The 12,693-nt window shown below is 39.9% G+C and overlaps 1 protein-coding gene across 4 annotated transcripts in view; it reads left to right on the top strand.

Annotated features, from left to right (window-relative positions):
- Positions 1 to 12,693, top strand: part of ERG (ETS transcription factor ERG) — a 284,518-nt gene that overhangs the window by 79,386 nt on the left and 192,439 nt on the right. For all 4 annotated transcript variants that reach the window (XM_060150935.1, XM_060150940.1, XM_060150938.1 and 1 more), the window contains exon 2: positions 5,827 to 5,929. The gene's annotated coding sequence lies outside the window, so the exon portion shown is untranslated. The remainder of the gene's footprint in view (positions 1 to 5,826; positions 5,930 to 12,693) is intronic.

The following is a 12,693-nucleotide window of genomic DNA, read 5'->3' as shown; positions in this document are numbered from 1 at the left end:
CTGGAGCACAGGTGTGCCAGGACTTACTAGAAAGATGGCCCATATCTCTGTTCAACTCTGTACTCAGGGACTTCTGTTAGTTTCCTGAAATTGCCCAGGATAGGGATAGTTACTCCACAAGAATTGCCAAATGCTTCAAATCAGAGGATTTCCCCTGGAGAGCCGGTTGCTAAACATTTAGTAACACACCACTTCTGAGACACTGGGGTCCCTTCCACCCGCCAGAGCTGACATTATGGCCTGGCCTTTCCTCTGTCTCTTCAAGACTGGACTGTCCCTGATCCTCTGTCTCTAGAATCTGTCTCTGCTACTACACCTTTCCCTTTATCCCACCTATAAACGTACCTGCTTTTCTCATCCTTAAGAAACCAGCTAGACAAATAAGATAAACCTTCTTCTAATTGCATCGTAAACTTCTTGAGGGCAGGACTGAGTCTTGTGCACTCTTGCATTCCTAGCTGCTGGCCATTTCTGACACACAGTAGGCATGCAACAAATGTTGGGTGAGTGAACACGTGTTTCTTTTTTTCTTAAACTGCTTTCCCCTTTTCTCTCTTTGTTGCTTAGTGCCTTTCATGAATAGCCTATGTTGACCTTCCTATATCCTCCCAACCTTCCACTAGCAAACCTTTGGAAACTGGCAACATTATTGGAGGTCACCCAGAGGTTTTGACTTGCCGAATCCAATACCTTTTTATCAACTTGTGTGGTTGGTTGATTGAATTTCTCATTCGTATTCAGCTCTCTGGAGATCGATGCTGTGAACTGTTTCTGCCTTACTGAATGTCCTTCCTTGGCCTCCAGGACTTGGATCCTTTCTAAATTTTTCCTAATTCTCTGACTGCTCCTCCCTGTGTTCTTGGTTGTCCAGTTTTCTTCCTTCCGTCTCTCAAATAGTTCAGGTGCTCTGCTGCATACCTCCGTTGTGGGAGTTATTCTGCAGCTGAGGGTCAAGCGTGGTAATGGGGGAGTTGGTATTTGTGATTGTTCCTTTACAACCTTGTCTTTCCCACTAGACTCTCAACTCATGGCAGAGCCCACCTCTGGTTAGTGCTTAACTCAGTGATGGCACCTGGAGGAAACTGACTTAGTGGATGTTGGATAGATGGATGGATGGATGGGTGATGGATGGATAGATTGTTGGATGGATGATGGATGGATAGATGGATGGATGGATAGATGGATGGATGGATGGATGGATAGATGGATGGATGGATGGATGGATGGATGGGTGGATGATGGATGGATGGATGATGGATGGATAGATTGTTGGATGGATGGATGGATGATGGATGGATAGATGGATGGATGGATGGATGGATGATGGATGGATAGATTGTTGGATGGATGGATGGATGATGGATGGATAGATGGATGGATGGATGGATGGATGGGTGGATGATGGATGGATGGATGGATGGATAGATTGATGGATCATGGATGGATGGATGGATGGATGGATGGATGATGGATGGATAGATTGTTGGATGGACGGATGGATGATGGATAGATGGATGGATGGATGCTGTATGGGTAGATGGATGGATGGATGGATGGATGATGGATGAATTGATGGATGGATAGATTGATGGATCATGGATGGATGGATGATGGACAATGGGTGATGGATGAATGAATGGAGGAACAATTGAGTGAATGAATGGATTTGAAGGGTAGGTTGAACTTAGATTGTGGAAAGAAACAAGTATCAACATAACTTCTTAATTACAGAGACAAGTCATTCAACATTTCTGAACTGTGCTCTGAGAGTAAAAGACACTCTACGGTGTGCCTCTCCTGCGTACTTTTTCACTTTCATACCTTTGCTCATCTCTCTCCTCTACTTTATATACTCTCCTCCCTGTTCCCATCTATTGAATACTAAGTGCCTATGGTATACTCACTCCTATGAAGAGGCATTGCCATTCCGTGAGGCTAGATGGAATTGCCACCTCTTTTGTACTTCTCTTATGACCCTCACCACATTCTGCCTCCAATCAGTCATTTAACCAGAAGTGTAATCCCCCCATCAAATCCTGTGTTTACTGAGGGCACCATTCTGTGTCACCTCTAGTACCTGGACACTCAATACATATATAGACTGGGATAGATCACTTATCTTGATAATAGTTATTTGTTTCTCAAGTCTTAAGATATAATGTTATAAGTAGGAAGATTTATGGGCTGGGCTAATTTCCAGCAGATCATTTTATTTAAAAAATTAGAACAGAAAAGTGTACCCAGCATGTCTGTTTGAGTTGGACACAGATAATGAAAGAGACGAAGGTGGCTCTTTTGAACATAGACACTGTAGTCTATAGGATGCTTCGTGTCTTCAGGGTTGATTAATCCTGCCGTCCCCCACCCAAAGCAGAATCTCAGGGGACTGCCTTCATTTTTTCCCCTGACATCGCAGCATATTGGTTTTGTCCTCAGGTCCCCACCTCTCATGGTTCTGAGATGGCTGTCACAGTTCCAACTGTCCCCAAGACAAGACAATATCACATGACCTTTCTTTGTCAGCTAAGAGACTTTCTCCAGAAGTCCTCTTGTTATGTCCCCCAGGGTTGAATTGGCCAAAATGATATCACATGCTCATCCCTAAACCAATCAGTGGCAAGAGGAATGGGTGCCCAATGATCAGATTTGCCCCTGAAGTTGGGGCAGGGTCAGCCTTTGCCAGGGCATGTCGGGGGGCTGGGCTACATACCCAAGCAAAGTTGGGTTTCCTTTCTCAGGAGAAGGGGGCAGCCAGTGTGTCCGCTGCCTTTGCTACCTGTGGGGAGGGGGCTATAAACAGATGAGCGGGCTCACAGTTCACCATGACTGTTCCCGGTGTCGCTGCTGGGAATGAAGCCTTTCCACAAAAGATGGCTGTTGTTCACTCAAGGTCCGGGGTGTTTTCTGTCGAGAAGGCAGCAGCTCTCTAGGACATCTAGTTTTCCATCTTCCCAGTAGCTGACCTCAGCTTATGAAACATTCACTGTTGCTGACACAGGTGGCCAGGAAAATCTGTGCGTAGGGAGTGGCTTCTTGTCTGCGTGTTTATGGAACGAGGACATTGCATGTCCCTGGACATACGATGCCTTGTGTCTCTTCTCTTGGCACTGCCACAAACACTGTCTCCTTGGACTCGCACCATCCCTGTCTAACCCATGGCTTGCAGATGGGCAGACTGAGGTGGAGAGCGGTCTGCTGGCTGCTGGTGGTCAGCACCAATCTGGCCCTGAGCCCAGTCTCTCTGTACACCGCAACTGCTTTGCAAATTAAACTTGCCCTTGAGATGCTCAGGTGTGTTTAACTTTGACCATTTCCAGTGAGAATTTTCCAACGATCAAGATCACATGTGTTCTCCTACCGCGTAGATCAGGGGGCCCATTGGATCCAGGGGTGACTGGGTTCAGAGCACTTGACCTTGGCAGGGCTGGGCACCATGTTCTTCATCCTGTGCTTTCTGCAGGACCGAGGGCTGTTCAGCTGGCTTGAGCAGTTTGCTCTCATACCAAGGTTCTCAAATGGCTCTGTTTTTTGACTTCTTGAGTCTGGTTTGCATAATTTTCTGACTTTTCTGCTTTGATTGGGCCGGTTGTTACCTCACGCGGCTGGTAGCGTGCCTTTTCTCTGGCAAAGCTTCTCTCTCCCTAGACTTCGTGACATCTTTTTGGATCCTTTGTGGGCTTCTCAGCTGCATTACGGATAATTTACGTTGTCAGATAAATGCCCTCTGGATAGATGAAATATTAATAACATTATAACGCTAATTTAAAAATACCCATTGCACATATTTAATAGAATCTTCTCTGGCCTTTGCTCTTGTCTTTAAATCAGGTCCAATGATATTCAATCATAAATCAAGTGTTTCTTTTGGCATAGAAGAGGTTTGGGCACGAAAACGTACTATAGGATGACACAGTATAGGAAATTTTAGCCCAGGCTTTTAAAACCCATGTTCCCTTTGCAGCAATTGGAAACTAAATACTATTTTAACCACTTGTCCGTGGAAAGCATTTAACCAAATAATAGTCAATATTGGCTTTTGGATTTAGAGAAAAAGAAATTTGGAAACACCTTAATTAACTCAAGATCTGTGTGGCCATGCGAAGCATGACCTAATTCACTGCTGTCCCCTCCTTTCCTGCTGAGCAGCCTGTCTCTGAGCATGGGAGGCCCCATGGTTCCTTGAGGCTGGACGCTTATCCCACATCACTGTGAAGAAAACACTTTGCAAACGTGTTTAGGATTATACAATCATTATTATGTAGTTCTCTGATTATCCAGATGAATATTCTTGGTTCTGAAAATTTGGAAAATGCCCATGATTATAAAGAAGAAAATAAGACTCCCCAGAAATCACATTGGAAACCCAAAGACCACTTCCAGTAGCGACTTCCTGCACTTTCTTAGAGCCTTCCTCCTCTTTCTGTCTCCCCTCTTGTTTTTTTTTTTAATTTTTATTGGAGTCTAGTTGATTTACAATGTTGTTAGTTTCTGCTGTACAGCAAAGTGACTCAGTTATACATATACATATATCCACTCTTTTTTTTTAGATTATTTTCCTATATAGGCCATTACAGAGCATTGAGTAGAGTTCCCTGTGCTATACAGTAAGTCCTTATTAGTTATCTATTTTATATATAGTAGTGTGTGTATGTCAACCTTATTCTCCCAGTTTATCCCTCCCCTTATCCCCTGTAGAAAACAAACTGTAAGTTTGTTTTCTACATCTGTGACTCTACTTCTGTTTTGTAACTAAGTTCATTTGTACCCTTTTTCCTCTCTTGTTTTTTCATCCATCTGTTTTCTGTTTATGGTATTGGAATCAGACTATATATATGGTTTGTATTCTAATTTTCCACCAAGAATTTGGATTTTCCATATCCTACCAAACCCTTTGCCCCACCAGTTGGGCGATTTGGTTTAAATATCTTGATGCCCAGGCCTGCAGCCTTCAGGTGGAGTTGGCTGGGGCCTCTTGGGTGGAGTGGGAGTCTCAGTTGGTCTGTGGAACCATTTATAAATAATATTGTCCATTGCAAATATTGATTTTGATGCAATACTTAAGGATTTTCTAACTTGAAAATATTTTTGACTGAAAAAGCTGCCGTTTGCAATTAGTCATGTTGTGAGGATTTTGTTAAATGTACTAAATATTTTGGTATTGGATATTTGATTTGGAGACTTGCATAAGCACAGAAATTCCTGTATCTCCAAAAAAAAAAACAAAACAAAAAAACCCCAGAGAGATTGGATTTTAGAGCTGCACCGACAGGCATATTCTGAGGAAGATTTTTTATTTTTATTTTTTTAATATGGTAGTTCTCTAATCTCTTAAAAATAATATGGATCCTTGTGGCATCTACAAATTAAAAAGACTGTTTGTTTCCTGGGACTAAAACAGTTGTTTAATTACAGTTCTCAGGATGTTGAATAAACCCCATTACTCTTTGTTTTGAGCAGACAAAAGTGCTAAAGTAATGATCTGGGGAAACCATTATTACTAAAGCTGTGGGCTGTGAGGAAAGGAAAACATTTTCAAAATATTTTCTTTGCAAAAGTATACGTGGTCTTCAGTATATCCATTCAGGCTTGGCCCTCATTTCATTCCTAATTTTTGCTTTGTAATGCTGAACTTCCCTGGGAGAAATGTTGCCCCATCTCCCTCCCTCACTTTTTTTTTTTTAAAGTAAGAATTTTAAGTTCATTCCCCTTTTAGGATATTTTAAAGTAATGTTTCAGAAATAGGATTTGTCACTAAATGTATAGTCGATCCTTGGTTTTAATATTTGGGAAAAAACCAGGGCTTAATATATTGAAATTCTCTTTCAGGTTGTTCCAAGATCTTTGAAGACCCAGGAAAAAGCCGTGTTGACCAAAAGGAAGACAAATGACTCACAGAGAGAAAAGATGGGGGAGCCAAGGGCAATTAAAGGTAAAACAACAAAACCCAGAAAACCCTACCTTTCCTAGTCAAGAATTTTTAGAAAAATGTGAATGTAAATATTTTATATCTTCAGTATTTGATATTTGTGGTCCCAGACCTCCAAAGACCTTTTCTTTGGTCCTTTGGTGTACTTAGAGGACTTATATTGGTTCCATTGATTCTCCTGCACAAATAAGATGCCCCTCGCCCAGTACTACCTATTCCTGCCTTCAACACTGTAGAGTTTTTTCTTTTAAGAGAAAAAACCCCCGTAAAAATCAGTGGGGGGAATCTTATTTCACAGGCGTCTTAAGACTCTCAACTATTTAAATAAACAAAAACTGGATATTACAGATCATGTATGATGTTTCATTTATGCAGCATAGAATAGCAATGACTTAGTGGATCTACACTGAGGAAAGAAACCTTGGCTATATACATCAATGGCTAAATGAATGTATAGTTAGCTATACTTAGAGTTTAGTAAGTTCTTCATGCATCATTTTATTGTATTTTTTTTTAGGTGGGAGAATTTTATTTTATTTAAATTTTTTTAAAATTTTTTAACATCTTTATTGGAGTATAATTGCTTTACAATGGTGTGTTAGTTTCTGCTTTATAACAAAGTGAATCAGCTATACATATACATATATCCCCATATCTCCTCCCTCTTGTGTTTCCCTCCCACCCTTCCTATCCCACCCCTCTAGGTGGTCACAAAGCACCGAGCTGATCTCCCTGTGCTATGCGGCTGCTTCCCACTAGCCATCTACCTTACATTTGGTAGTGTATATATGTCCATGCCACTCTCTCACTTCATCGCAGCTTCCCCTTACCCATCCCCGTGTCCTCAAGGCCATTCTCTATGCCTGCGTCTTTATTCCTGTCCTGCCCCTAGGTTCTTCATAACCATTTTTGGTTTTTTAGATTCCATATATTTGTGTTAGCATTCAGTATTTGCTTTTCTCTTTCTGACTTACTTCACTCTGTATGACAGACTCTAGGTCCATCCATCTCACTACAAATAACTCAATTTTGTATCTTTTTATGGCTGAGTAATATTCCATTGTATATATGTGCCACATCTTCTTTATCTATTCATCTGTCACTGGACACTTAGGTTGCTTCCATGTCCTGGCTATTGTAAATAGAGGTGCAAAGAACATTGTGGTGCATGACTCTTTTTGAATTATGGTTTTCTCAGGGTATATGCCCAGTAGGGAGATTGCTGGGTCGTATAGTAGTTCTATTTTTAGTTTTTAAAGGAACCTCCATACTGTTCTCCATGGTGGCTGTGTCAATTTACATTCCACCAACAGTGCAAAAGGGTTCCCTTTTCTTCACACCCTCTCCAGCATTTATTGTTTGTAGATTTTTTGATGATGGCCATTCTGACTAGTATCAATGAGGTGATACCTCATTGTACTTTTGATTTTCATTTCTCTACTGATTAGTGATGTTGACCATCCTTTCATGTGTTTGTTGGCAGTCTGTATATCTTCTTTGGAGAAATGTCTCTTTAGGTCTTCTGCCGATTTTTGGTTTGGGTTGTTTGTTTTTTTGATTTTGAGCTGCATGAGCTACTTGTGTATTTTTGAGATTTATCCTTTGTCAGTTCTTCCTTTGCAAATATTTTCTCCCATTCTGAGGGTTGTCTTTTCATCTTGCTTATAGTTTCCTTTGCTGTGTAAAAGCATTTAAGTTTCATTAGGTCCCATTTGTTAATTTTTGTTTCTATTTCCATTTCTCTAGGAGGTGGGTCAAAAAGGATGTTGCTGTGATTTATGTCATAGAGTGTTCTGCCTATGTTTTCCTATAAGAGTTTTATAGTGTCTGGCCTTACATTTAGGCCTTTAATCCATTTGGAGTTTATTTTTGTGTACAGTGTTAGGGAGTATTCTAATTTCATTCTTTTACATGTAGCTGTCCAGTTTTCCCAGCACCACTTATAGAAGAGGCTGTCTTTTCTCCATTGTATATTCTCGTCTCCTTTATCAGAGGTAGGTGACCATATGTGCGTGGGTTTATCTCTGGGCTTTCTATGCTGTTCCATTTATCTATAGTTCTGTTTTTGTGCCAGTACCATACTGTCTTGATTACAGTAGCTTTATAGTATAGTCTGAAGTCAGGGAGTGTGATTCCTCCAGCTCCGCTTTTCTTTCTCAAGGTTGCTTTTGCTTTTTGGGTTCTTTTGTGTTTCCATACAAATTGAGAAATTTTTTGTTCTAGATCTGTGAAAAAAGCCATTGGTAGTTTGATAGGGATTACATTGAATCTGTAGATTGCTATGGGTAGTATAGTCATTTTCACAATGTTGATTCTTCCAATCCAAGAACGTGGTATATCTCTCCATCTGTTTGTATCATCTTTAATTTCTTTCATCAGTGTCTTATAGTTTTCTGCATACAGGTCTTTTGTCTCCTTAGGTAGGTTTATCCATAGGTATTTTATTCTTTTTGTTGTAATAGTAAATGGGAGTGTTTCCTTAACTTCTCTTTCAGATTTTTCATCATTAGTGTATAGGAATGCAAGAGATTTCTGTGCCCTAATTTTGTATCCTGCTACTCTACCAAATTCATTGATTAGCTCTAGTAGTTTCCTGGTAGCTTCTTTAGGAGTCTCTATGTATAATATCATGTCACCTGCAAATAGTGACATTTTTACATCTTCTTTTCTGATTTGGATTCCTTTTATTTCTTTTTCTTCTATGATTGCTGTGGCTAAAACTTCCAAAACTATGTTGAATAATAGTGGTGAGAGTGGGCAACCTTGTCTTGTTCCTGATCTTAGTGGAAATGGTTTCAGTTTTTCACCATTGAAAATGATGTTGGCTCTGGGTTTGTCATATATGCTCTTTATTATGTTGAAGAAAGTTCCCTCAGTGCCTACTTTCTGCAGGGTTTTTATCATAAATGGGTGTTGAATTTTGTCGAAAGCTTTTTCTCCATGTATTGAGATGATCATATGGTTTTTATCCTTCAGTTTGTTAATATGGTGTATCACATTGCTTGGTTTGCGTATATTGAAGAATCCTTGCATTCCTGGGATAAACCCCACTTGATCATGGTGTATGATCCTTTTAATGTGCTGTTGGATTCTTTTTGCTAGTTTTTTGTTGAGGATTTTTGCATATATGTTCAGCAGTGATACTGGCCTGTAGTTTTCTTTCTTTGTGACATCTTTGTCTGGTTTTGGTGTCAGGGTGATGGTGGTCTCGTAGAATGAGTTTGGGAGTGTTCCTCCCTCTGCTTTATTTTGGAAGAGTTTGAGAAGGATAGGTGTTAGCTCTTCTCTAAATGTTTGATAGAATTCACCTGTGAAACCATCTGGTCCTGGGCTTTTGTTTGTTGGAAGATTTTTTTTTTTTTTTTTTGCGGTACGCGGGCCTCTAACTGTTGTGGCCTCTCCCATTGCGGAGCACAGGCTCCGGACGCGCAGGCTCAGCGGCCATGGCTCACGGGCCCAGCCCCTCCGCGGCATGTGGGATCTTCCCAGACCGGGGCACGAACCCGTGTCCCCTGCATCGGCAGGTGGACTCTCAATCACTGCGCCACCAGGGAAGCCCTGTTGGAAGATTTTTAATCACAGTCTCAATTTCAGTGCTTGTGATTGGTCTATTTATATTTTCTATTTCTTCCTGGTTCAGTCTCGGAAGGTTGTGCTTTTCTAAGAATTTGTCCATTTCTTCTAGGTTGTCCATTTTATTGTCATAGAGTTGCTTGTAGTAATCTCTCATGATCCCTTGTATTTCTGCAGTGTCAGTTGTTACTCCTCCTTTTTCATTTCTAATTCTATTGATTTGACTCTTCTCCCTTTTTTCCTTGATGATTCTGGCTAATGGTTTATCAATTTTGTTTATCTTTTAGTTTTATTGATCTTTGCTATCGTTTCCTTCATTTCTTTTTCATTTATTTCTGATCTGATCTTTATGATTTCTTTCCTTCTGCTAACTTTGGTGTTTTTTTGTTCTTCTCTCTATAATTGCTTTAGGTGTAAGGTGAGGTTGTTTATTTGAGATGTTTCTTGTTCCTTGTGGTTGGATTGCATTGCTATAAACTTCCCTATTAGAACTGTTTTGGGTTGTCGTGTTTTCATTGTCATTTGTTTCTAGGTATTTTTTGATTTCCTCTTTGATTTCTTCAGTGATCTCTTGGTTATTAAGTAGTATATTGTTTAGCCTCCCTGTGTTTGTATTTTTTACAGATTTTTTACTGTAATTGATATCTAGTCTCATAGCATTGTGTTCGGAAAAGATACTTGATATGATTTCAATTTTCTTAAATTTACCAAGGCTTGATTTGTGACCCAAGATATGATCTATCCTGGAGAATGTTCCATGAGCACTTGAGAAGAAAGTGTATTCTGTTGTTTTTGGATGGAATGTCCTATAAATATCCATTAAGTCCATCTTGTTTAATGTATCATTTAAAGCTTGTGTTTCCTTATTTATTTTCATTTTGGATGATCTGTCCATTGGTGAAAGTGGGGTGTTAAAGTCCCCTACTATGATTGTGTTACTGTTGATTTTCCCTTTTATGGCTGTTAGCATTTGCCTTATGTATTGAGGTGCTCCTATGTTCAGTGTGTAAATATTTACAATTGTTATATCTTCTTCTTGGATTGATCCCTTGATTATTATGTAGTGTCCTTCTTTGTCTCTTGTAATAGTCTTTATTTTAAAGTCCCTTTTTTCTGATATGAGAATTGCTACACCAGCTTTCTTTTGATTTCCATTTGCATGGAGTATCTTTTTCCATCCCCTTATTTTCAGTCTGTATGTGTCCCCAGGTCTGAAGTGGGTCTCTTATAGACAGCATATATACGGGTCTTGTTTCTGTATCCATTCACCCAGTCTATGTCTTTTGGTTGGAGCATTTAATCCATTTACATTTAAGGTAATTATCGATATGTATGTTCCTATTACCATTTTCTTAATTGTTTTGGGTTTGTTTTTGTAGGTCCTTTTCTTCTCTTGTGTTTCCCACTTAGAGAAGTTCCTTTAGCATTTGTTGTAGAGCTGGTTTGGTGGTGCTGAATTCTCTTAGCTTTTGCTTGTCTGTAAAGGTTTTAATTTCTCCATCGAATCTGAATGAGATCCTTGCTGGGTAGAGTAATCTTGGTTGTAGTTTCTTCCCTTTAATCATGTTAAATATGTCTTGCCACTCCCTTCTGGCTTGCAGAGTTTCTGCTAAGAGATCAGCTGTTAACCTTATGGGGATTCCCTTGTGTGTTATTTGTTGTTTTTCCCTTGCTGCTTTTAATATTTGTTCTTTGTATTTAATTTTTGATAGTTTGATTAATATGTGTCTTGGCGCATTTCTCCTTGGATTTATCCTGTATGAGACTCTCTGTGCTTCGTGGACTTGATTAAATATTTCCTTTCCCATGTTAGGGAAGTTTTCAACTATAATCTCTTCAAATATTTTCTCAGTCCCTTTCTTTTTCTCTTTTTCTTCTGGGACCACTATAATTCGAATGTTGGTGTGTTTAATTTTGCCCCAGAGGTCTCTGAGACTGTTGTCAATTCTTTTCATTCTTTTTTCTTTATTCTGCTCTGCAATAGTCATTTCCACTATTTTATCTTCCAGGTCACTTATCTGTTCTTCTGCCTAAGTTGTTCTGCTATTGATTCCTTCTAGAGAATTTTTAATTTCATTTATTGTGTTGTTCATCATTGTTTGGTTGCTCTTTAGTTCTTCTAGGTCCTTGTTAAGCGTTTCTTGTATTTTCTTCATTTTATTTCCAGGATTTTGGATCATCTTTACTATCATTATTCTGAATTCTTTTTCAGATAGACTGCCTATGTCCTCTTCATTTGTTATGTCTGGTGGGTTTTTCCCTTGCTGCTCATCTGCTGTGTGTTTTTCTGTCTTCTCATTTTGCTTAACTTACTGTGTTTGGGGTCTCCTTTTCGCAGGCTGCAGGTTCATAGTTCCCTTTGTTTTTGGTGTCTGCCCCCAGTGGCTAAGGTTGGTTCAGTGGGTTGTGTATGGCTCCTGGTGCCTGTGTTCTGGTGGATGAAGCTGGATCTTGTCTTTCTGGTGGGCCGGACCACGTCCGGTGGTGTGTTTTGGGGGTGTCTGTGACCTTATTATGATTTTAGGCAGCCCCTCTGCAATTGGGTGGGGTTGTGTTCCTGTCTTGTTAGTTGTTTGGCACAGGGTGTCCAGCACTGTAGCTTGCTGGTCGTTGAGTGGATCTGGGTCTTAGTGTTGAGATGGAGATCTCTGGGAGAGCTTTTGCCGTTTGCTATTACGTGGAGCCGGGAGGTCTCAGGTGGACCAATGTCCTGAACTTGGCTCTCCCAGCTCAGAGGCTCAGGCCTGACACTAAGCCACAACCCCAAGACCCCGTCAGCCACACGGGTCAGAAGAAAAAGGAGAAAGAAAGAACGAAAGAGAGAAGGAGAGAGAGAGAGAGAGAGAAAGAAAAGAAAAAAGTTATTAAAATAAAAAAATTATTAAAAATAAAAAAATTTAAAAGCAATAAACAAAAAGGAAAGAAGAGAGCAACCAAACCAAAAAACAAATCCACGAATGATAACAAGCATTAAAAACTATACTAAAAAAAAAACAGAAAAGGGAAAGACAGAACCTTAGGACAAATGGTAAAAGCAAAGCTATGCAGACAAAATCACACAAAGAAGCATACACATACACACTCACAAAAAGAGTTAAAGGAAAAAAATATACATATATTGTTGCTCCCAAAGTCCACCTCCTCAATTTGGGATGATTCGTTGTCTATTCAGGTATTCCGCAGATGCAGGTACA

Source organism: Lagenorhynchus albirostris, chromosome 5 (genome assembly GCF_949774975.1).
Source record: "Lagenorhynchus albirostris chromosome 5, mLagAlb1.1, whole genome shotgun sequence".
NCBI classification, from domain to species: Eukaryota; Metazoa; Chordata; class Mammalia; order Artiodactyla; family Delphinidae; genus Lagenorhynchus; species Lagenorhynchus albirostris.
This window is presented reverse-complemented; position numbering and strand designations above follow the sequence as displayed.